Source organism: Plecotus auritus (genome assembly GCF_963455305.1).
Source record: "Plecotus auritus genome assembly, chromosome: 4".
Classification (NCBI taxonomy): Eukaryota; Metazoa; Chordata; class Mammalia; order Chiroptera; family Vespertilionidae; genus Plecotus; species Plecotus auritus.
In genome coordinates this window covers 111,550,997-111,555,338 of record NC_137775.1, presented here as the reverse complement: position 1 = coordinate 111,555,338, position 4,342 = coordinate 111,550,997, and the positions used below count along the sequence as shown (strand labels likewise).

The window sequence follows — 4,342 nt, the reverse complement described above, 5'->3', positions numbered from 1 at the left end:
GGGATAGAGAATTGGCTGGAGTTCCAGACACTCTGGGTTTGACTCACAGTCCTGCCAGTGGCCAGTTGTGTTGCTTAATCTAAAAGTTAAACCTTTGTACAAAAATAGGATTAATAGTACTGAGTTGTTTATTCTGGGGTTGTGGAGAGGATTAGATGAGATCACCTCCTTCCTCTTCCTTCTCTCCCCCTCTCTCTCCTCCACACTCCCCTTCTTCTTAAACCTACTTCCTGCTAGTAAGATACCCATTTAACCCTCCATCTTAAATCTCTAACATTCTACCTGGTGAGTCACACTTCATCCAGTGCATGATCTGATACCCTCTTCATCCTCTTCCACGGAGATCAGAGTAGGTTTATTATCCTCATTTTATACTTGGGGAATGGAAGCGTAAGCTAATCAAGTTCATATCTCCCAGCTGGGCAGGGGCACAGACCCAGTTAAATGCACATTCAGGGCTCTTACTGTTTCACCTTAAACATGTTTGGGGTCATCTGTTTAGTCCTGAGTTTGCCCATTCCCCTCACAGAGCTCACACCAGGGGGCAAGTATGCATATATTCTTATCATAGGTATTTTCTTCATCTCTTCTGTCCTCCCATTCTTACCCGAAAGAGTCCCAAACACAATTTCATTCATTTATTTATTAAATAGGTTTAACTACCTATAATGTATTGGGCCAAATCCAAAGAACTGGTGACACCACACAGACACCGTCGTGCTTCCAGGTTCCCCAGAATGTCAGAATAGAGGAAAGAACATTGGAAGGGGCTGGGTTGGACTTGGAATAATACTGTGAGAGGGTCTGGAGACTTTGGTTTTGTCTTTTCAAGGACATCAAATTCAAAGGGCAGACAGGAGATTGTAACACTTATGGTAGTGAGAAAGCTTTAGATATTAAATTTTCCCAGGTAATTCTATGTTAGTGACCAAAGCTGTAGATACTAAGTTTTCCCAGGAGATTCAGCAGCCAGGGGAGACTCTGGAAATTCATGAGAACTAGAAAATTTGCTCACTGACAAGGGAAACACTTAGGGTGGTTGGCCTGGGAGACAAACAAGAAGAGAACTGGAGATTTGGTTTTGGAAATTGGAGAAGAAACTATGTCCCAGGTGATCTGCAGCCTCTGACTGTGCTCTTGGGAAGTCAACTTACTGTCCTGACTCAATGCATCTAAATATGTTCAGATGGAGAGACTGGGACACTCCCCTCCAACTCCTGACATCCTGCCCCCAAGCTGAGGCTTCTCCAAGTAAAATGGCTCCACCCAATCAGTCAGTATTTAATACAATAGAACATTCTGTGCTCACCAAGTCCCTGTGCACAGTGCAGTCTGTCCTCAGTCTGCCTCTCCAGCCTCAGGACAAGAAAGCCCCTCAATTACATACTCCCCAGAGAGCAGATGTCGGGCCTTTCCCAGCTGCCTTGTGCACTGAGGCCTGTAACTGTTCCAGCCTCCTACACACTCTGTCTGAGTCCTGTCTGTGCTTCAGCTTCCATTTCCATTTCCACCTCTTCATGTTCTCCACCTGGTTACCACAGGTGACTGTTCTCTCCAGTTGGCACCGCACAAGGAGAATCCAAGGGAGAGGCGGACTCAATACCTTGTCTCTGGCCAAAGGACTTAGATGATGGGCTGGCCTGGTCCTCAATCCAAAGGCATTCATATTTCTGCAGGAACTCCCCCCACACCAAAGCCTTCATAATGTTCACCCCCATGGAAATCAATACATTCCCATGACTGACACCAGAGCAGAAATGGAGAAAGAGCCACAGATGCAAAGGCTGGGAATTTTGCTAATGCAAGGAATCCTGGCCAAAGGTGGAGATGAGAAGGTTCAGGGAACTGACAGTACCATGGGTAAGCTGGGATTTAGAAAGTTCCTGGACAGGTCCAGAGAGCTGAAATCTGGAGTTACAAACACATACTGTCATAGAGGAATGGGAACCATGTAGGATCTTATATGCTAAATCTTCAAGGGACTGAGTCTATTCACCTAGTCGAGGGTTTCCTGATCCTCCTGTTTCTGGGAATTATCTAGGGAATTCTGTCAAATGTGTATTTCTCAGAAATTTTGCTTCACATACATGTATTTTCACAGTATAAGCACCCCCCCCCCCCACCCCAGCCAATGATTGTGACACACTCAGTTCCTGATCTCAGTGTCTGGATCAGATTTCCTAGTCCAACTCCTTTGTCACGCAGAGGAAGAAAGGGAGTTCAGAGAGCACAGCCACCAACACAGTCCTGGGCAGCTTGTGTTGGGGAGCAGGTGTTTAAGGGCAAGTGTTTGAAGACCATGGTCATGACCTTTGCAATCTCTGGCAAGTTGCTTTCTGGACACTTGGAGAAGAGTGGAGTGTTTTAGGCGGTTCAGCCCAGATACACACAGGATTTTCACTTTAACGTATTCTGAGTTTAGACTCACTTATATGTCCTCAGAAATCTCTTTACCTTACTGGATATGCACATGGGGAGTCTTTGCTGCCTTCTAAAGTGTGATTTAATCCCTGCGGGACAGTGAGCAGACCCCTTCTTCCTTGTTAAGGGAGTAGGTTAGGAGAGGGCTTATCCCAAGCAAGAGCCTGTGCATCTAGGCTGGAGGAGATGCTTGCCACTGCTCCTGAAGCTGCTGTGTGTGAAACTCAGGCACCCTTACACACCTGGGAGTGTGGAGTTACTCTTTCTAGGTCACACTCCCCTTCCTCGTACCTATTAGAACGGAGGTGCTCAGTGAACTTCTTGCAGGCACTGCATTCTTCCTGGTCATCACGGCTCCTACTTGGTGGCTGATTTCCTTCCCCTGCTGGCGTTCACCTTTTCTGCAAATTCAGTGACAGGCTCTGAGTCTGGACCCAGAAGGCCCTGACCTATTGCTGTCCTCCAGTTGTGAGTGCAGCAGACTCTTCCTCCCAGCACATGGGGAAGTGTCCTGCCTCTCAGACCACAGAGGCAGGAAGTTCAGGGAAGGGATGCCTAGGGGTGACATCTTAAAGAGATAGGAACATTCACCACTGAGGCAGTGGGATGGGCAGTTTCCACTGGGAAACACAGCTTTGGACTGTAGTGATGTTCTCAGAAGGTCCCTGTGACACCAGCGCTTGTCCCCTCAGGGCTATAACCTCAGGATAGAAGAGCATATTAGATTTACAAGGCCTGTTTTCACTTCTAGCCTGAATCACGAATCTTAACTGCTTTTGCCTTTTAGGGCTTTTCCTATAAAATGGCCTCTTGAGAACCTCCTTCCCAGAGACAGTGCCACCAAGGTGGTCCTGGTGCCAGGAATCACCTGCAAAGTCTCCTGGTTCTCAAAGGAAAGGAAGGCCTTTTCACTATTAAAAATGGGAGAACAGGGAGAGGATGAAAACGTTCCTTCAGGGCTTACTCTAGCCATCTCTGTAGGTCTCTCCCTGCCAAGAGGGTCATGAGAAAGGTGAGGAAAATAGCCAGTTTCTGAGTGGAGGGAGGGAGAGAAGCTATAACAGGATTATGCTGATAGGAGGCCTGACCTGGTTAGTTCATTAACAAGGATGTGACCATGCCTAACTCACACTCTCTGAGTTGACTTCCTATATATAGTGAGGTGTTTCACTTAATGTGACGCTAATGGGCTGGTGTCTGATTTTCACCCATTCTTGCCAGCTCCTTATCTCTAGTGAAGAATCCAACTCCCACTAACTCTACCTAGTTTTCCCCCAGCTTTATTGAGATATAATTGACATGTAACATTTTGTATGTTTAAAGTATGTGACATGTTGATTTGACATGTTTATATATTGGAAAAAGAATCACCATCTTAGCATTTGCTAACACCTGCATCGCGTCCCATATTTACTATATCTTTTCTGTGGTGAGAACATTTAAGATCTATTCTCTTAGCAACTTTCAAGTACATAATACAGGATTATTAACTACTAGAGGCCCCATGCACAAAATTTGTGCAAGAGTAGGCCTTCCTTCCCCCAGCTGCCAGCACTGGGTTCCCTCTGGCACCCGGGACCCAGGCTTCTCTCCAGCCACCTGCAAGCACCCGGAACCTGGGCTTCCCTCCAACCCTGGCTTCGTTGGAAAGGACATCTGGAATGATGTCCAGTCTAATTAGCATATTATGCTTTTATTATTATAGATAATCACTATGCTGTGCATTTGATCTCCACAACATATGCATCTCTAACTGGTATTTTGTACTGTGTAACGTCTCCCCATTTCCCCCATCCACTAGCCCCTGGTAACCAGGGTGTGATTCCCGGTCAGGGTACATGCCTGAATTGTATGGTTGATCCCCAGTAGTGGGCGTGCAGGAGGCAGCCAATGATGATTCTCTCTCATCATTGATGTTTCT

At 46.5% G+C, this 4,342-nt stretch overlaps 1 pseudogene across 1 annotated transcript in view; it reads left to right on the top strand.

Moving 5' to 3' along the window:
- The first annotated feature begins 1,757 nt into the window (after positions 1-1,757).
- The window catches only part of LOC308246789 (GTPase IMAP family member 4-like), a 33,179-nt pseudogene continuing 30,594 nt past the window's right edge, over positions 1,758-4,342 (top strand). Inside the window, exon 1 of the transcript in view lies at positions 1,758-1,860. The product of the transcript in view is annotated as a GTPase IMAP family member 4-like (transcript). The remainder of the gene's footprint in view (positions 1,861-4,342) is intronic.